Source organism: Rhinopithecus bieti, unplaced genomic scaffold (assembly GCF_001698545.2).
Source record: "Rhinopithecus bieti isolate Rb0 unplaced genomic scaffold, ASM169854v2 scaffold_10379, whole genome shotgun sequence".
Lineage (NCBI taxonomy): Eukaryota > Metazoa > Chordata > Mammalia > Primates > Cercopithecidae > Rhinopithecus > Rhinopithecus bieti.
The window spans coordinates 1,370,864-1,392,892 of NW_016806591.1; positions in this window are offsets into that span (position 1 = coordinate 1,370,864).

The following is a 22,029-nucleotide window of genomic DNA, read 5'->3' on the forward strand; positions in this document are numbered from 1 at the left end:
ATATAATCATACTCAGAACTATGATTCAATGCGGGGAAAATATATGAAGCAAAATTTACAAAAAAAAAAAAAAAAAAAAAAAGCATTTGGAGTGATGTTGAGAAGAAACAAGGCTCAAGCTTCCAAGAATTTTCTCACAATGGGAGCCGCCAAGATATATGCACAGGCATTTACATTTTGTGTTCTGGGAGGACTTTTTAAAGGGAAGAATGGAAGATCCTTGTGACCAGATTGGGGTATGACAACAATATGTAAAATAAAAAAGGGTATCAGATTTAGCTAGTTGGGTAACTAAGAAATGGTTGCTATTGATTATCCCTATTGAACTGTAAGAATAAAACAAAAAATCTTGAATGCCACGTTTCCAATCAGACACATTCATATAAATTACTGACTTGTGTAGTTGCTTAGATTAATTGCACTAGGTTAACTGCACTAGGATTAATTGCATCAGCAGACAAACAAGAGCTGAACTATATTCTAAGGAAGAATTAAAATAAAACATTTTGCATGAAGATTAGAATAGAAGCAATGTTAATGGCCTTTGCTGTATCATCTACTCAGCTTGGAAAGCCTCACTTTTTCCACTTGGAGAAAGTCATGGGAGTATGTTTGGGTTTTAAACTATCATCCTGAAAGGGACATCATGGAGCCAATGGCACAGCTTCAATCTGGGTTTATGTTTCTTACCTCCACTCTGGTCCTTTATATTAGAATTCACTTCTCACTGGTCACCCCCCTCCCATGTTATTCCACAATGAGCAGGATCTTAACTCTCCTTATTTTCTTCTAAAACCCACAGAAAAGGTACAATTACAATTTTATCGAATACTATTCTTTATCAATTACTATTTTATATAAACTTTACAAATTATAAATAATAAAATGAAAATTAGAATTTTAATTTGGACTCAATTGAGAATTAAAACACATCTTATGTTTCATTTTAAGCCCATAAATTAAATGCTGTCTGAACAACTGCAAAGGCTTCTGTTGCTTTCTAAATAAAGAGAAAACCACTAGCAGAGGAAGATTCTCAGACTTAGCATTTACCTTTTGGTTCAGAAGTTAAGCAATATCCATAAGAACAATTAAATAACTTCAAGGGTGCTACCTAAACTTGTGCTAACTGGATTTGGATTTATAGTCTTAAATTCTTCCTAGCAGGTTTATAATCTTGACTAGTCTTAGACACGTGTACCATAGAAAAGCACACATAAGGAGCTTAAAGAGATATAATTTCATAAAAGAAATCTTAAGTGGCAATGACTAATAACATTCACTGAATCAAAAAAAGAAAAAAAATCAAAACCTGATTTAATTTCATATACCAACTCAGGACAAAATTACACTCCCAGAGTTTTAAACCATTGAACAAAACGACATACCAAAATAGTATATTTTTCTTAATAATAACCATAGATATCAAGGTAATAAGAGCTATTTTCTATTTTGAAAATTTTCATGTGAACAAGCAAATAACGAAGTGACTTAAAGGGTGAATTTTAAAAATCTCTAAGGATACAAGTTCGAGTAATCTAAAGCTTTACAAAGCAGTCACTTGAAGCTAAGTGACTTGATCCATTCACACGGTTAACTGTGAAGTTCTCTCTCTTTCATTTACTCAGCATACAATTCTGGAGTGCCACATTACAAAATCTAAAATCACATTGAAATAACATACACACTGAATAAAAATAGACCATGATTTTATTTTATTTTATTTTTTTTCCTGTCTGTGTAGAAAATAAGTTTGGAGCACAAGTAGCAATTTCATCTTTTAAGCAAATATTATAAAACTTTGGAAGAAGAAGAAAGATATGGCAAATAATCAACAATTACAGATGTTAAAACTATAAATGGCTATTCAGTTTTGGAAGTAAACTATTTTACATCTCAGTTTCGTTGCAACTAAAATTAATACCAACTCCACAGCTCACATTACACAGGCAAAAAGCATTGCTCACATGCTCTAGATGCCACCTCCTAAACAGTTTCCTGGAAAATGCAAGAGAGTACTGGGATCTGTTCATTGCCATTGTCCTCACTGCCATAACTCATTGCTGTCAGAAGGCACCACTGTGGTGCACTGCTTTTCCATTGCACCAGGGATCCAAGTCTACAAAGAAGGGAACCTCGCTCTCTTGGGTAATAAATCACATCAACTGGAAGAAAATGAAGAAGTAAATGTGGTTTTATAACTATTGCTGGAGTTATTTAGTATATTAAATACAATGATGAAAAGGATATTTTGTGAGAAGGAAACAATATGAAAAATATTGACAGAATGTATCTAGATACCAAGACAGCTTAGACTTATATGAGATGTTATACACCTAAGAGTGAAAGCCATAGGAAAAGGACAAAAGGAAGAGAACTTAAAGTGACATTATTTATTTTATAAGATCTTTCTTTTATAGGTCTCTCTATAGGAAAAGTTTGAATTTAGGCAAAATTTCTCCCCAAATCACTAGTTATGAAATCTCTTCCCAGTGGATCTCATTCTCTTCTCAATCTAGAAATATACTTATTTTACTTTTCTTAGACTTCAGATCTCTTTTAAGCATAGTTGTTTCACATTTCTCAGTTTAAAATGACTATCTTTGACCACACACACAAAATTGGAATTAGTTTTTCTTATCTGTGTCATTACTATATGTTCAATTTCTTGTAAGCAAATAATCTAATAAGTGTAGTTTGTTTTGTTTCAAACATGTCTTTAAAACCCTTTAAATTATTTTTACATGCTTTTCCAAAGAATTAGCTTAATTTTGGCTTTTTCTTTCTCAATTATTACAATTATATTGTAGCACTCCTTGCTCCTTGGCTTTAATTATGTGTTACTCTTCCAATTTGTCTATGTATTACTTCAATTGTAAAATACCAGGGAGTTCTCTATAGACATTGCAGATTCTTCAGATGTCTCAAAATATATTCATCATTACAATATAATTTCCATGTGCAATTAAAGTACATAACTTCCTCTCTGAGACTAACATTTTCTTGGAATTTCACCTCTGAAAATAACTTTTATTATCTGAAAACGTTTTGAAATACCATTTTGGATCTTAGACATCCAAAAGATATTTCCAAAAGAATATGCCTTGGTCTTTCGTGTTGCTCTTGTTCCAAGGTTCTGGTTCCTACTACTTCAGAAGCCAACCAGACTTTTCCTACAGATTCAAACTATGCACAGAGTAAGACTTCACCCTGTTGCTTCCTTGAAGTGATCCATACAGTCCCCAAAGACCTTGATTACATATTAAGCCCACGCCATGATAGATTGCTCTACGCAAAGCACTCTGTAAATCACTCAGAGTGGCTTACAAGCAATCAACTAGAAAAAAATTAAGATAATTTCTCTATTTAAGATTTGAATTCTTACCCACTATATAAAAATAAATTTCCTTGGCTACACTTTTCTGGATATAAATACAAGGAAATTTATTACAGTAAATCATTCCGCATAACTTGATTCACACATGATAGACTTTTAGTGCTGCTACTCTTGCCTAGCTCTGGGTCAAATATTTCCACTGTCAGACTTCCCAGTTTGAGCCCCAAGAATGATTCAGTTCTAACCCTTCCTTTATATAGTGCTTGAAATGTCCCGTATATTTCCTTTATTATACGGAATCAGAAAACTGTGATTAAGAACTAGGTCAAACTATATTCTGCTGCAACCTTGGTGGTGTGTTTCAATCACTGATTCACCAAATTAGTATCTATTACAAGAAAGGCCCTGTTCTAGGTACTGGTATTGTAACATCAAACAAAAGAAAACAAATTTTCATCCTTAAAAAGTGTGCCAGATGTGGTGGCTCACACCTGTAATCCCAGCACATTGGGAGGCTGAGGTGAGTGGATCACAAGGTCAGGAGTTCAAGACCAGCCTGGCCAACATAGTGAACCCCCATTTCTACTGGAAAAAAAAAAAATTAGCTGCGCACAGTGACAGTCACCTGTAATCTCAGCTACTTGGGAGGCTGATGAAGGAGAAGGAGAATTTGCTTGAACCTGGGGGCTGGAGGTTGCAATGAGCCGAGATCACGCACCACTACACTCTATCCTGGGTGACAGAGTGAGACGCCATCTCAAAAAATAATAAATAAATAAAGTACTGTTTAGTGGATTAAAAAAGACAAAAATAAGATGAATAGTTAATACACAATATGTTAGAAGGTAATGAGTGCTATGACGAAAAATAAAACATGAGGAGAAATACGACTCTAACAATATTACTCTAGTGGTTCTGTTGGAAATAGATCAAAGGGAGAAAAGCAACATAACTAATTTGGCACCATTGCAATAGAATATGTAAGAAAAGAGGTAACAATAGTTTAGGCAGGGCATTAGCTCTAGAGATTGAGACACAAAGACTTTGCATATAATTTGAAGGTAGAGTAACAGATTTTTCTGATGGATAAAGGATGACCAAAAAGAGTAAAGGACGCTTCCAAAGATTTTAGTCAAAGCAAATAGAAGAAGGGAAGTGCCTGTTATGGAGGGATAGGGTTTTGTGGGTGGTGGGTGAGATTATAAGCTTGATTTGTAAAATGTCAACTTAGGAATGGTCTATTAGATATCCAACAGGAGATATTTGGAAAGTTAGTTGATTACGTGAGTCTGGAGTTGAGAGGGGAGGTAAGATGTAGATACACATGCTAGGTTAATGAGCTTGTATACAGATATTAAAGCCTTAAGACTTGAGATTTCCCAAGAGAGGAAATCAGTAGGAAAATAAATAAAGAAGTAAAGGACTGTATGTTGAGACAGTTCAATATTAAGAGATTAGAGAGATGAGAAAAAAATCTATAAAGAAGATCAAAAAGTAGCAGACAAAAAAGTAAGGAGAGAAACAGAGCAATGTGATATCTGCATGATAAAACAATTTCAAGGAGAAATAATAGTAAGAAAAGAAAGAAAATCATCAGAAGTTCCTAGTATATCCATGTGGCAAATTAAGCTACCTGGTTGGTGATCACAAACTTAGTAAATTATTGCTCCCTCATGATTAAAGAAAAATTATGTAAAAGCAATTTCCATTTCATAAATATTTCTGTTCATTATTTTCCAGGATCTAAAGGGCAAATCTCAGCATACTTTGGGGTTGTGGCTTGAGGGTGGTGTTATTTTTCCTGAAAGTCTCATTTAAATACTTCTGTTTGTGCCAAGTGGAGAAAATTCCTTTTCAAGTGTCAATTGCCCAATATTTTTTGAAAATCTTTGGGAACCACATGCAATTTCAATTTTCAGGAAACTTCATGGATAATAAGCTTATTTTCTATGAATCCAAGTCACAGAATCCCAGCTTTCCTGGCCTTCGTTTCTGGCCTTTGCAATTAAACCTCAAGCCATTGGCTCAATGTTGCTTTTGAGAATAATCCATAGTCTGGCTTTCCAAAACCATTCTCTTTTAACATTCTGTTTAGTAAGTGTCTGTAGGCAAAGTACTTGTCATTTAGCTTACATTTATGACTCATAACCAAGAGTTAAAATAATAAACAGCTGGGGGCCTTTTTTTAATATTTATTTTGAATCTGATAGCATAATTAAGAGCCATTCTTTTAAAGAGCAGTCATTTTCATCTCTTTTCACTTATCTCAGAAACTCCCCGCCGAAATTAATCAAATGTTTACATGAACATTAAATTTTCTTCAGGGTCCAAACTAGAAAGTAATTATTAAAAAAAAAATACTTAATTTTTAATCTGCCAGGGTAATATCGAAACATTTTTATATAAAATATTCCCAGATTAGCAAGCAACTCTACCCTGTCATCACATGTTCCAAAATGTGTTATCTATGACCCTGGTTCTCCTCCCAGCAAAGTCATCATTTTAAAATGCTTTGCACTTTTCTTTTGAATTTGCTAGAGGTTTCTTAAAGATTTTGCAAGCATTCATCCAAGTATTGGCAAAATTTCTGTCAAAGGTCAATTTGAATGTCAGAATTTTAGTTCAGAAATACTCTTTGTTTTACATCTCAACATTAAATCAATGAAATACAAAAAAGTCAAGTACTCTTATAAAGGCTGCTCAAACTTATGTTCTCTCACCATAATTTTTTAACTCCTGCATGGTATTACTCCACAAAATATCATTGGCATTGCTCTGTAAATGTTTTACTTTCACTTAATAGCAATCAACAAATTATCAAGACACTAAAGCTAACCCAAAGAATCCAAATTTTGTGTACAGGACTTTTTTAAAAATAACTGGAAATCTCTAGGTTTTACACATCTATATATTTAAAGTTTTATTTTAATATGACTGTAAAACCGCCTAATTGGCTTCATTTTCTTGGATAAAATCAAACTTGAAACAATACATCTGCAGTGTCTCCTAGAGTTCCTCGGGAGACATATTTCTCATTTATTATTTTCAAATCAAGACTACAAAGTATAAATATGGTTACATCAAAATGGCAATTAATTTTAATTCCTGTCTGATGCCATAAATATATATAGTTGAGAAACATTAGTTTTCTTTTTCCAGTGAGGAAGGTGTATGTCGTAGGTTAAAAAACAACAAAATCATGCAATTTCAGAACTTTAAGCATCACTCTTCTCTGTGCAGAAGGTAAAAGCTTGAATTATCAATTGTTTGGGAAAATTCAAGTGATAAGAAAAGAGTTTTGCTGGGGTGCGAGCAGATCTGCAGCAATCTGGGCCATGTGTTCTTTGCAGAAACATTTCTTGTATAAAAGTTTTCCTCCCTGTATATGTACATTAGTGCTTGTTTTCAGACAGTTGTGTGTATGTATTCTTGATCAAGAAGTTACAGGGTATCAGAAGCAGAGAAAAAATAAACCACAGGAAAGGTCTGTTAGCCTGATTTTCTACTCAAGTATGTGTTCCCCTGCCCTGGTGACATCTCACATGTGATTGTACTTAAGGTTGAATAACTCAGACTTCAGTGGATATTCTAATACTAGATTATTGTATTGAAAGAATAAGACCAGACCACATCCCTAGAAGTAGAAGTGAGATTTTAAATAAGAAGATTGAATATTCTGGACTGCTAGTAATTTAGTGACAAAAAATGAAAATGAAGTTGTAGATCCTTCACTGGAAGTGCCAAAGAAATGAATTGGTCTCTCAGGATCCTGGCAGCAGTTTTGAATGCAGATATTAAAACACTTCTGCAGGGTAAACTCACTTTTATCAAGGGACATCAGGCTAGCAAGCAGCCTGAGGAACATGTTAGGAGGCTTCTGAAATTTTGGATTTTAGCTGGTGGTATCTGCTTGTAAGTCACATTTAGGAGTCAAAGTATATTTGTACTCCACTTACCTTCTATAACTCCCAGTCTTTCTGTATTTGATTAAAAGTTACAGCCTATCTTCACATACCTTTTTGAGTCAATGAGCAAAACTATGTGCCAATTTCAGGGAGAAACGTTTCTTGCAGGAGAGAGGGGCAGTGAGTTGAGAGGAATACACTTTGAGATGGCAGCAGGTAACCAGCAAGGGAGAGAGCAGTAACCATTGAAAATAGCAGAGTACTGGTCCATGCCTGGCTGACATGGTCATTGAATACAGGACTAAACTGTGGGACATGAAGAATTCCTGGGAAACTCTGCAACACTGAAGGAAGGAAACATGCTAAAAGACTAGATGCCGTGCATTCAAGTATGGAATAAGGACTTTAGCCAATTTGATTTGGACATGTGTTCAGTATAATACTTGCAACGAAATAATTCTACTGAAGTTTTCATTATTGACCTTTGTTTTTATGCTCACACAGTGGACCTGAGACTGCTATCCTTAGAATGCCTTGCTTGCGAGGTTGTCTCTTGGCAGGCATGTGTAATTATGGGAACACAGGGCAGAGGACCACAGTGTTGATGCCCAGGTTGCAGTCAAAAATGGCACTACCTTGGCATTATGGGTTGGCATCCCAAGTTTACTGATTCATTTATTTCTTTCTTCATTAAATAAATATGTATTAAGCCTCTCCAGTCTGTCAGACACTGGTTTAGGGGCTGGGTATGGAATAATTAACAAGACCAAGTCTTGTCTAACACAATTTAGAAAATAAAGAATATTTTTAAAATATACATCTGGTAGCAACAAGGATTATGAACCAAATGGAAACAAGGTAAGAGAAATAATGGAGTACAGGAAAGTTGGGTGGTCAGAGGAGACAGCACCTGGAAGGGAACTAATGCTCTCAAAAAGGGCGTTTATAACACTGACAGCTTCCTTCAAGGGTTTTGTGAGCACTGAACCTCTATGAGGAGACCAGAGTAGATAAGCAGGACATAAAAGCTTTCGAATACATGGAAGATCCTGGATAAACTCTGAATCAAATCTAGACTTTGGTGTCCTGGGTATGCACATGGGGGTCAGAGCCACTGGAATTTGAGTTATGGTTAGTCTGAATTTATTCTACGTGCAGAATCTGCCAAGATGTAGGGATATTTAGACTACACAGTTAATGACAAAACATGCAAATAGAGTAGATGAGAAAGAAACTGATAACATGAAGCTGGAGCAAAAGTCAGAGATCACATCTACATTTGGAAGTCATAGGAACAATAGTTAAAACAAGAATAATGGTATATCAAAATGAGCAAGTGTCAAAGTTGGAGTCTTGAGGAATATTTATATCCAGATACTGGGGGAAAATGTAACAGAAAAGTAATTTGAGGAGAAGCAAAATAGAGAAGTAGAAAAAATACAGAAACAATATGAAAGTATTCAAAAAAGCAAGAGAGATTTGATAGTGTTAAATTCTAAAATGAAAGTAAGATAAATGCCAAGAAGAATTTGTTTAGAGGATATATAGAAACCACAAGAGAATAGCATTAGTATGGTAGAATCTGAAACTAAATGTTATGGCATTATAAAGGAATTCAGATGAAACAATTTTAGATCAGGTATCACAAACATTTAGCGAAGAAAGGAAAGAGAAAGGTACAATGGTTCTAACAGGTGTGTCCATGACAGAGCTTGCATTTAAACAAGCACTTATTAATTTTTCAACAAATGATAACTTGATGAGTGATTAAGATTTTGACATTTTCAATGAGAACATTCTTTGCAATTTTTGAAAGCAGAGTGGGAGGAGCCAAAGGAAAGAGAAAAGTTGAAGTTGCTAAAGAGAGGAGGAATAATCATGAAGGTAACATATGGAGACATAAGGAATTAGATCTAGAGTGTAGGAAAGTGTACACTTCCTTTGAAGCAGGAAGGATAGATACATCTCCCTTGATATTTCAAGTTGAAGATTAAGTTACATATAGGAGTTAATACTTGACAATTTCAATGTCTTCTGAGAGACTGGAGTCAAGGTAACGAGCAAAATTTGTGGGCCTTAGGTGAAACAGATTTGGAAATGACTTAAGTATTTTTGAACTTGATTATACAATGTCAGCCCTACCAAAGCAAGAATATTCTATTTTAAGATCTATCCTACCTCTCCTCATTAAACTGCCACTTAAATATGTTATAAAAAGATGGGAGCCCCCCATGCAAGTAATGGAGAAGAGATTGCAGGTTTACATTAGGCTGCTGTTGGGCAGGCAAAGGGGTGTGCAGGTACAGGTGCCAATTTTGCCTGCTGGTGGCTTTCTACTTGAGAATTCTGATTTGTTCCTCAACTTTCGGTTCTCACAACATAGAAGGCAATCTAAATTTACAGGTGTTCAAGACATTTCTCAGTCTTTGTTGACCTTCTTAAACTCATACAAATGGCCCTGCATATGCTCTGGTGAAGGTGTTTAGAGAACCTCTTAAGCCCAATATTATGTGGGTGAATGAAAAATACTTATATACTACTAACAGTTAAAAGATAGGCACATTTTAAATTAAGCATATTTTAAATGATGTTTTTCATTTATCTTAAATAACCTACTTTGACCTCAAATTACAATTTTATCCATCATATTTTCACTATGGAAACAACACAATAACTATATTTTAAACTGTGAATATACAAAATTTACTTTAGTGACTCCAGAACAGAAAAAGCATATGAAAATCTGGCACCCAGGGAGCAGCTTCCTTACATCCAAACACATGACTGTTGGAAATAAAAATTCAAAGGAACCAAGACAGCCAAGGTAAAGAAGACGGAAATTAGTGTAAAGAGAGCTATTTCTGGAGAGCTGGACTAAAATATTAAATCTGTTTTCCCATAAAAATTATGCCATAAGTGACATCTAAAGATTTCTTGAGCAGTACTAGTTAATAAATGATTTCATAATAAGCTTTTTGGGGCCATCCTGATACCGCAACAAGTTAATTATCCACCATTTCTGTGCAAAACCAGAAAGGCATTCCTAATCCCAAACAAATGACTGGTAAGTGATACAGCCCAATTACAAGCCATTTTGTGATAGCCCTTACACTTTGGGCATAGCCAGTGGAAGACTGTAGCCTGTCTCAGGAAATGAGATGGCAAGTGGATTTCTTTCCATGTGCCAACCTCAGTCAATTGGAGTAATGTGTTATAAAGTACCCTGAAATCGTGTTTTATCCAGACAAAAAAGAGTTATGCATTATTTATATATTTCACAGACATGCTTGAGAGTAAGATACTACCATCCATTTTAGAAGATGGGGAAAAGAAACTAATATGAATAGAGTTTCAAAAGCTGGTACATCAGCATGAAGGACAGGTGACAGAGAAGGCAAACTGAAGGGCTTTGTTTTATCCTATCTTAACTCATGTCAGTTTGTCTTAGAAGGAAATGCGTAAAAAGGTGGCAGGTGAAATGAGTGAGCAATTGTGAGAACTTCCACCCAGTAACTTCCTTGCTTGTATCTCCCAGATTGATAACGACAAGGAAATAAAGGACACAGTGAGGCAACTAGAGAAGAAAGAAAGAAGTAGCAATCTAACAGTTCCCAAGTCAGTGCAAAGAGAAATTAAATTAAATTGCCTAGAAGTCTCAATTAACTAGAAGTCTCAATTCTAGTTAAAAACAATTTTTAAATGAAGGAAAACAATGGCCATTAGTTTTGACGTGGGGGCTAGGCCCATACAATTGATATCAACATCTAAATGCATCTCCTGATTATTTTTGTTATTATAAATGAAGTCCAGATCTAAATAGGATATTTCTTAACAAAGCAATAAAAAATAAAACTGTACTTTTCAAGTATTACCTGGAAGCTAAATGAGTTCAACATTTTAGTAGACAAAGGGAAAGAAAGATGAATAGAATAATACCTCACATCTCAATACTAACATTGAATGTAATGGCCTAAATGCTTCACTTAAAAGATACAGACAGCGGAATGAATAAGAATTCACCAACTAAGTACCTGCTGTCTTCAAAAGACTCACCTGACACATGAGGACTAACATAAACTTAAGGTAAAAGGGTGGAAAAAGATATTCCATGCAAATGGACCCCCAAAGTGAACAGGAGTGGTTATTCTTATATCAGACTAAACAAACTTTAAAGCAACAACAGTTAAAAAAGACAAAGAGGGACATTATATAATAATAAAGGGGCTAGTCCCATAGGAAAATATCACAAAATTTATATGCACCTAACACTGAAACTCCCAAATTTATAAAACAATTACTATTAGACCTATGAAATGAGATAGACAGCAACTCAATAATAGTGGGAGATTTTAATACTCCACTGACAGCACTACATAAGTCCTCAGGACAAAAAGTAAACAAAGAAACAATGGATTTAAACTATATTCTACATCAAATGGACTTAACGGACATTTATAGAACATTTCACTCAACAACTGCAGAATATAGATTCTATTCATCAGCACATGGAACACTCTACAACATAGACTATATGATAGGCCACAAAACATGTCTCAGTAAATTTAAGAAAAGTAAAAATTTATATAGAGTACTCTCTCAGACCACAGTGGAATAAAACTGAAAATCAACTCAAAAAGGTACCCTTAAAACCAAGAAAATACATAGAAATTAAATAACCTGCTCTTGAATGATTGATGGGTCAACAATGAAATCAAGATGGAAATTTAAAAATGCTTTGAACTAAACAATAATAGTGACATAGCCTATCAAAACCTCTAGGATACAGCAAAAGCAGTGCTAAGAAGAAAGTTCATAGTATTAAGTGCCTACATCAAAAAGCCTGAAAGAGCACAAATGGGCGTCTAAGTTCATACCTCAAGGAACTAGAGAAACAAGAACAAACCAAATCCAAACTCAGCATTAAAAAAGAAAAAGCAAATATCAGAGCAGAAGTAAATGAAATCGAAACCAGAAAATACAAAAGATAAATGAAACAAAGAGCTGGTTCTTTGAAAAGATAAATAAACTTGATAGATCATTAGTGAGATTAATCAAGGATAGAAGAGACAAGATCCAAATAAGCTCAATTAGAAACAAAACAGGAGACGATAGTACAACTGATATCACAGAAATACTAAAGATCATTCAAGGCCACTATGAGCACTTTTACATACACAAACTAGAAAACCTAGAGGAGATGGATAAATTTCTGGAAATATACAAGCTTCCTATACTAATACAGGAAGAAATAGAAATTCTGAACAGACCAATAATAAGCAGCACAATAGAAATGGTAATTTAAAAAGTGCCAACAAACAAAAGTCCAGGACCAGATGGATTTACAGCTGGATTCTATCAGACATTTAAATAAGAATTGGTACCAATCCTATTGACACTATTCCACAAGATAGAGAAAGAGGGAATCCTCCCTAAATCATTATATGAAGCCAGTATCACCCTAATATCAAAGCCAGGAAAGAACATAAAAACAACAACAACAACAACAACAAAATACAGACCAATATCCCTGATCCCTGATGAACATAGATGCAAAAGTCCTCAACAAAATAGTAGCAAACTAAATCCAACAGCATCTCGAAAAGATAATCCCCCATGATAAAGTGGGTTTCATACCAGAGATGTAGGGATGGTTTAACATACACCAGTCAATAAATATGATACACCACAAAAACAGAATTAAAACAAAATCATATGATCATCTCAAAAGACATGAAGAAAGCATTTGACAGAATCCAGCATCACTTGGTGATTAAAACCCTCAGCAAAAGTGGCATAGAAGGGAAACATCCTAAGGTAATAAAGCCATCTACCCCACAGCCAAAATTATACTGAATAGACAAAAGTTGAAAGAAATCCTCCTGAGAACTGGAACAAGATAAGGATGCCTACTTTCACAACTTTTATTCAATGTAGTACTGGAAATCCTAGCCAGAGCAGTCAGACAAGAGGAAGAAATAAAGGGCATCCAAATTGGTAAAGAGGTAGTCGAACTGTCACTGTTCGCTGATGATATGATTATATACCTAGAAAACCCTAAAGATTTGTCCAAAAAGATCCAAGAACTGACAACTGAATTAAATAAAGTTTCAGGATACAAAGTCAGTAGCACTGCTATACACCAACAATGACAAACCTCAACATCAAATCAAGAATACAACCCCTTTTATAATAGCTGCAAAAAATAAATAAATAAAATAAGATACTTGGGAATATACCTAACCAAGAAGGGGTAAGACCTCTACATGGAAAACTACAAAACACTAATGAAGGAAATCGTAAATGACACAAACCAATGGAAACATATCCCTTGCTCATGAATTGGCAGAATCAATATGGTGAAAATGACCATACCATCAAAAGCAATCTACAAATTCAACACAATTCCCATTGAAATACTACCATCATTCTTCACAGAACTAAGCAAAAAAAAAAAAAAAAAAAAATCCTAAAATGCATATGGAACCAGCCCACATAGCCAAAGCAAGACTAAACAATAAGAACAAACCTGGAGGCATCACATTACCTGACTTCAAACTATATTATTAGGCCATGGTCACCAAAACAGCATGGTACTTGTATAAAAATCGGCACCAAGGCCAATGGAACAGAATAGAGAGTCCAGAAACAAACCCGAATACTTATACCCAACTCATCTTCAATAAAGTAAACAAAAAGTGGGGAAAAGACACCCTATTCAACAAATGGTAAGCCACGTGTGGATAACTGGCAAGCCACATGTAAAAGAAACTGGATCCTCATCTCTCACCTTATACAAAAATCAACTGAAGATGGATCAAAAATTTAAATCTAGGACCTGAAAACATGAAAATTCCAGAAGATAACATTGGAAAAACCCTTCTAGAAATTGGTGTAGGCAAAGACTTCATGACCAATAACCCAAAAACAAATGCAACTAAAACAAAGATAAATAGATGGGAGTTTATTAAACTAAAAACTTTCTGCATAGCAAATAAAATAATCAGCAAACACACAACCCACAGAGTGAGAGAAATCTTCACAATCTATACATCTGACAAAGGACTGATATCCAGAATCTACAAAGAACTCAAACAAATCAGCAAGAAAACAACAACAACAACAACAACAACAAACAATACCATCACAAAGTGAGCTAAGGACATGAATACACAATTCTCAAAAGAAGATATATTATACTAATGACCAAGAAACATATGAAAAAAATGTCCAACATCACTGATTATCAGAGAAATGCAAATCAAAACCACAGTGCAATACCATCTTACTCCTGAAGAATGGCCATAATCAAAAAATTAAAAAAGATATCAGATATTGGCATGGATGTGATGAAAAGGGAACATTTTTACACTGCTGGTAAACCTATAAACTAGTACAATCACTGTGGAAAACAGTGTGGAGATTTAGTAAATAATTATAAGTAGATCTAACATTTGATCCAGCAACCCACTACTGGGTATCTACCTGGAGGAAAAGGGGTCATACAAAAAAGATACTTGCACACGTTTGTTTATAGTAGCACAATTCACAATTTCAAAAAATATGGAAGCAGCCCAAATGCCCATCAATTCACAAGTGGATAAAGAAAATGTGGTATAATTATACCATGGAATACTACTCATCCATAAAAAGGAACAAAATAATATTATTTGCAGCAACCTGGATGAAATTGGAGACCATTATTCTCTAAGTGAAGTAATTCAGGAATGGACACCCAAACATTGTATGTTCTAACTCACAAGTGGGAACTAAGTTATGAGAGCACAAAGGCATAAGAATGGTACAATGGACTTTGGGGACTTGGGGGAAAGGGTGAGGGGGATGTGAGGAGTAAAAGACTACACATTGGGTACAGTGTACACTGCTCAGGTGATGGGTGCACCAAAATCTCAAAAATCACCACTAAAGAACTTATCCATGTAACCAAATACTACCTTTCCTCAAAAAACCTATTGAAATAAAAAAAAAAAAAGATAAAAAAAGATATCTCAATGTTAAAAAAGAGACACAGGTTGAATTACATAATTCTCGTTATTAGGGAAAGAAACAAAGTAGCTACTCAAAGAGCTGAAACATTAAAAATATACATATATTGCATTTCATTGCATTTTGAATTTTGTTAATAGCTTGTAAAAAAAAAACTACATAACTAAATACATAAAATAAAAGATAGATAATACTTAAATTATTTGTTTCTACATACTGTTTTTTTCTATTAAAGTAAGGCGATTTCTCTTCATTGCTGGTTGGATTTTCTAACAATGCTCATCTCTATTTCTTTGAAATCATTATGTCATGATCAACTAAATAGTGGTATAACATAAAATATTTCACAAGCTAATGATAGTTTTGTGAATGAAGGCAAATGGTCCACACTGCACAGATTTTTTGAAAAGTCTCTGATAATTACTCATCAGTAGCTCTTTTGCATATGGAAATGAATATTTTGGTTTGCTAAATAATTACAATTTAAAATCAAAAGAAGTGCTCAAAAGAACCTATGGTAGTAATGGAAACTATCATCCCTTATAAACTAATTGAAGTAATAATTGTTTGGACGAAGGGAGGCAAGATGGTGCACTTCCGGGTTCTTCATCACCAACTTTTCCCGCGCGAGCGAAAATGCAGCTGGCCCCGGGGAAGGTGCAGACCAACCGGGCATGTGCCAGGTGACGTCAATCCGAAGAGACCAAGATTTACCTGGTCGCACCTGCGGAACGCCCCCCTACAAGCCCGTGCCCCGCCTATTGCCCTCCCACTCCTAGAAAAGCCGCTCCTAGCAGAGCGCAGCGCGGACTTCCCAGCCTCCCCACTCCTGTCCGGACTGCAGGAACTCCGTCTGAGAGCTCCACGGGCGACTCTGTTGGCCTCCTTTGCCGGAGGCCAACAGACCTCTCCCCCCACACCTTAGGTGACCAAAAATAAATTTGCAGTTTTGCTCCTACCCTTGCCTACTCGCTGGTTCTTTTGTGCCCGCTCTGGTGGTCTTAGAAAAACAAATCAATAATTACAAATGAAAATCAGTAAAATCACACCAAATAAATCTTCCCTGACAGATACTGGTAGAATTTATACTTTACTATGGTTATTTAATTATCATCATGACTACATAAAATATGTTTAATGTTTGATGAATTTTTTTTGAGTTTTTAGATTGCCCATTATCTGAAGTGTCCATTACACAAGTCTCTGCAGTTGCATAAATTGAAAATGTATACCAGTTAATTGAGCATTTGTAAATATTTAATGTTTACTCAAACAGCCCTCTGAATCTTATTTCTAATGAGTACCTTATTGGATCTCATCACATGGAGAGCTTAGTATTCTAAACATCAAACAATAAAATTGAAATAAAATGAAAAGTAACTCCAAATTAAACTTGAAAATCTTGTTAAAGATTGCATGTACTTTTTGTCGAGGAATTACTTGAATCATGTCAAAACTACCAGCCTGCACTGCAAGCGAAGATCTAATCAGCTTAGACCACTTAATTGAAAGAAAATCAGAGTCAACTTGCAGAAAAGCATGTCATAGCAGATAATGGCTAGTTAGTAAAGCTTGTTAATGTAGGTTTCTTTTGAGACAGAAATAATACAGGATGGTCACAGGACAATAGAAAATTCCAGGCAGTAGTTTCACATGATTAGCAAAAAGGAAATTGTTGAAGTAGCTGCATAACCTAAGGGCTGATAAGACCCTGAAACCAGGGTTAGGCAAAGCCAGCTAAGACTGACAGGACCCAACATGGCACTGAGTTTGACCTAGGTTTCACCTAGGACCTCATTACATGCTCATTAACATACTAAATAATACACACAACAGCACCCTGACAGTTCCAAGAATACTTGTATTTGGTGTAAAACTGGGTGGCACCACAGTTCCAAGGAATCTTCAGCTTTTTCAGGAATTTTCAAAAATATTCCACTTCTTGGTTAAAGAAACCCATCAACATAGAAATCCAAAAACTCACTGAGCAACTCTCTCTCGAATACGCCCACACTCTCCTTTCTTGAATGTGTACTTTTGCTTTGCAATAAATCTCCATACTTTCACTATTTTTCGACTCATCCTTGAAATCCTTTTCACAACACTGACAAGAGCCTGGACATCGGTGGCGTCTAGGTCCCACTGATTTTTGGGAACCTCCTCCTGCCCACTGGTGGTACTATGGTAACATATTCAGGCCAATAAGGGTGTAAGGTTGACATCAGTAGTTAATCTTTATTCTCCTTGGCAGAAGGGATGTCAAGGAACCTCTTATCTTTGTATATCTGTATCCTGCTTTTAGACAAATTGAGAGAAGACTCAGAGCTTTTCTGTATCTGTTTCTTCTTGTCTTCAGCTCAACAAGCATCTTTGGGGTGGCATATTCTGGTCTCTCACATAGGCAGTGGCAGTTTAAGAAAACATAAATAGGCCTGAAATCCCAAATTCCTTCCAATTTAGCTAATAAAGTTTTTATTGCTTATTTTATTATTTGTTTTTATTTTAAGTTCTGGGCTACATGTGCTAAACGTGCAGGATTTTTACATGTGTATATGTGTGCCATGGTGGTTTGCTCCACCTATCAATCCCTCATCTAGGTTTTAAGCTCCGCATGCATTAGGTATTTGTCCTGATGCTCTCCCTCCCTTTTCCCCCCAACCCCCAACAGGCCCCAGTGTGTGATGTTCCCCTCCCTGTGACCATGTGTTCTCACTGTTCATCTCCCACTTGTGAGTGAGAACATGCGGTGTTTGATTTTCTGTTCTTGTGTTAGTTTGCTGAGGATGATGGTTTCCAGCTCCATCCATGTCCCTGCAAAGGACATGAACTCATTCTTTTTTATGGCTGCATAGTATTTCATGGTATTTATGTGCCACATTTTCTTTATCCAGTCTATCACTGATGAGCATTGGGGTTGCTTCCAAGTCTTTGTTATTGTAAATCATGCTGCAATAAATACACGTGTTCATGTGTCTTTACAGTGGAATGATTTATAATCCTGTGGGTATGTAACCAGCAATGGGATTGCTGGGCCAAATGGTATTTCTGGTTCTAGATCCTTGAGGAATTGCCACAATGTCTTCCACAATGGTCGAACTAACTTATAGTCCCATCAAGAGTGTAAATGCATTCCTATTTCACCATCCTCTCCAGCATCTGTTGTTTCCAGACTTTTTAAGGATCACCATTCTAACTGGAATAACTTGGTATCTCACTGTGGTTTTGATTTGCATTTCTTTAATGACCAGGGATGCTGACTTTTTTATTTTCATATGTTTGTTGGCTACATAAATGTCTTCTTTTAAGAAGTATCTGTTCATATACTTTGCCCACTATTTGATGGGGTTGTTTTTCTTGTAAGTTTAAGTTCCTTGTAGTTTCTAGACATTAGCCCTCTGTCAGATGGATAGATTGCAAAAATTTTCTCCCATTCTGTTGGTTGCCTGTTCACTCTGATGATATTTTCTTTTGCTGAGCAGAAGCTCTTTAGGTTAATTAGATATCATCTGTCAATTCTGGCTTTGGTTGTAATTGCTTTTGGTGTTTTAGTCATGAAGTCTTTGCCCGTGCCTATGTCCTGAATGGGATTGCCTAGGTTTTATTCTAGGGTTTTTATAGTTTTAGGTTTTATGTTTAAGTCTTTAATCCATCTTGAGTTAATTTTTGTATAAGGTGTAAGGAAGGGGCCCAATTTCTGTTTTCTGCATATAGCTAGTCTGTTTTCCTAGCACCATTTATTGAATAGGGATTCCTTTCCCCATTGCTTATTTTTGTCAGGTTTGTAGATAAGATACTTGTAGATGTGTGGTGTTATTTCTGAGGCCTCTGTTTTGTTCCATTGGTCTATATATCTGTTTTGGTACCAGTACCATGCTGTTTTGATTACTGTAGCTTTGTAGTACAGTTTGATGTCAGATAGCTTGATACCTCCAGCTTTGTTCTTTTTGCTTAGTATTGTCTTGGCTATATAGGCTTTTTTTGGGTGTCATATGAAATTTAAAGTACTTTTTTCTAATTCTGTGAAGAAAGTCAATGGCAGCTTGATGGGAATAGCAATGAGCCTATAAATTACTTTGGGCAATATGTCCATTTTCACGATATTGATTCTTCCTATCCATGAGCATGGAAAGCTTTTCCATTAGTTTGTGTCCTCTCTTATTTCCTTGAGCAGTGATTTGTAGTTCTCCTTGAAGTGGTCCTTTATGTCCCTTTAAGTTGTATTCCTAGGTATTTTATTTTCTTTATAGCAATTGTGAATGGGAATTCACTCATGATTTGGCTCTCTGCTTGTCTATTATTGGTGTTTAGGAATACGTGTGGTTTTCGCACATTGATTTTGTATCCTGAGACTTTGCTGAAGTTGTTTATCAGCTTAAGGAATTTTGGGGCTGCTGAGATGATGGAGTTTTCTAAATAGACAATCATGTCATCTGCAAACAGAGACAATCTGACTTCCTCTCTTCATATTTGAATACATTTTATTTCTTTCTCTTGCCTGATTGCTCTGGCCAGAACTTCCAATACTATGTTGAACAGGAATGATGAGAGATGGCATTCTTGCCTTGTGCAGGTTTTCAAAGGGAATGCTTCCAGCTTTTTTACCCATCAGTATGATGTTGGCTATGGGTTCGCTGTAAATAACTCTTATCATTTTGAGATATACTCCATCAATACCTATTTTATTGAGAGTTTTTAGCATGAAGGGGTGTTGAATTTTATCAGTCTTTTCTGCATCTATTGAGATAACCATGTAGTTTTTGTCATTGGTTCTGTTTATGTGATGGATTACATTTATTGATTTGCATATATTAAACCAGCCTTGTATCCCATGGATGAAGCCAATTTGCTCATGGTTAAGCTTTCTGATGTGCTGCTGTATCTGGTTTGCAAGTATTTTATTGAGGTTTTTTGCATAGATGTTCATCTGGGATATTGGCTTGAGATTTTCATTTTTGTTGTGTCTCTGTCAGGTTTTTGGTATCAGGATGATGCTGGCCTCATAAAATGAGGGAGGAGTCCCTCTTTTTATTGTTTGAAATTATTTCATAAGGAACAGTACCTGCTTCTCTTTGTACTTCTGGTAGAATTTGGCTGTGAATTTGTAGGCTTTTGTGCTTATTTCATTGTTAGCTATTAATTATTGCCTCAATTTCAGAACTTATTATTGATCTACTTAGGGATGTGGCTTCTTCCTCATTTAGTCTTGGGAGGGTGTATGTCCTGGAATTTATCAATTTCTTCTAGATTTTCTAGTTTATTTATGTAGAGGTATTTAAAGTATTCTCTGATGGTAGTTTGTATTTCTGTGGGATCACTGGTGATATCCCCTTTATCATTTTTTATTGTGCCTATGTTTTTTTCTGTTTTCTTCTTTATTAATCTGGCTAGTAGTCTATCTATTTTGTTAATCTTTTCAAAAAAAAAAATGTTCTTAGATTCATTGATTTTTTAAAGGGTTTTTCATGTCTTTCAGTTCTGCCCTGATCTTAGTTATTTCTTGTCTTCTGAAAGCTTTTGAATTTGTTTGGTCTTGCTTCTCTAGTTCTTTTAATTGTGATGGTAGGGTGTTGATTTTAGATCTTTCCTGCTTTCTGATGTGGGCATTTAGTGCTATAAATTTTCCTCTAAATACTGCTTTAGTTGTATCCCAGAGATTCTTGTACATTGTCTTTGTTCTCATTGGGTTCAAAGAACTTCATTATTTCTGCTTAAATTTGTTATTTACCAAATAGTCCTTCGGGAGCAGGTTGTTCAGTTTCCATGTAGTTGTGCGGTTTTGAGTGCATTTCTTAATCCTGAATTCCAATTTGATTGCACTTGGTCAGAGAAGCTGTTTGTTATGATTTCCATTCTTTCACATTTGCTGAGGAGTGTTTTACTTCCAATTATGTGGTCGCTTTTAGAATAAGTGCTATGTGGTGTTGAGAAGAATATATATTCTGTTGATTTGGGATGGAGAGTTCTGTAGATGTCTATTAAGTCTGCTTGATCCAGAGCTGAGTTCAAGTCCTGAATATCCTTGTTAATTTTGTCTCGTTGATCTGTCTAATACTGACAGTCAGGTGTTAAAGTCTCCCACTATTATTGTGTGGGAGTCTAAGTCTCTTTGTAGGTATCTAAGACCTTGTTTTATGAATCTGGATGTTCCTGTATTGGGTGCATATATATTCAGGATAGTTATCTCTTCTTGTTGCATTGATCCCTTTATCATTATGTAATGCCCTTCTTTGTCTTTTTTGATCTTTGTTGATTTAAAGTCTGTTTTATCAGAGACTAGGATTGCAACTCCTTTTTTTTTTCTTGGTAAGTATTCCTCCATCCCTTTATTTTGACCCTATGAGTGTCTTTGCATGTGAGATGGGTCTTCTGAATACCACACACCAATGGTCTTGAATCTTTATTGAATTTGCCAGTCTGTGTCTTTTAATTGGGGCATTTAGCTCATTTACATTTAAGGTTAATATTGTTATGGGTGAATTTGATCCTGTCTTCATGATGCTAGCTGGCTATTTTGCACATTAGTTGATGCAGTTTCTTCATAGTGCCATTGGTCTTTATATTTTGGTGTGTTTTTGCAGTGGCTGATACTGGTTTTAAATTTCCATATTCAGTGCTTCTTTCAGGAGCTCTTGTAAGACAAGCCTGTTGGTAACAAAATCCCTCAGCATTTGCTTGTCTGTAAAGGATTTTATTTCTCCTTCGCTTATGAAGCTTAGTTTGGCTGAATACGAAATTCTGGGTTAAAAATTCTTTTCTTTAAGAATGTTGAGGCCAGGCATGGTG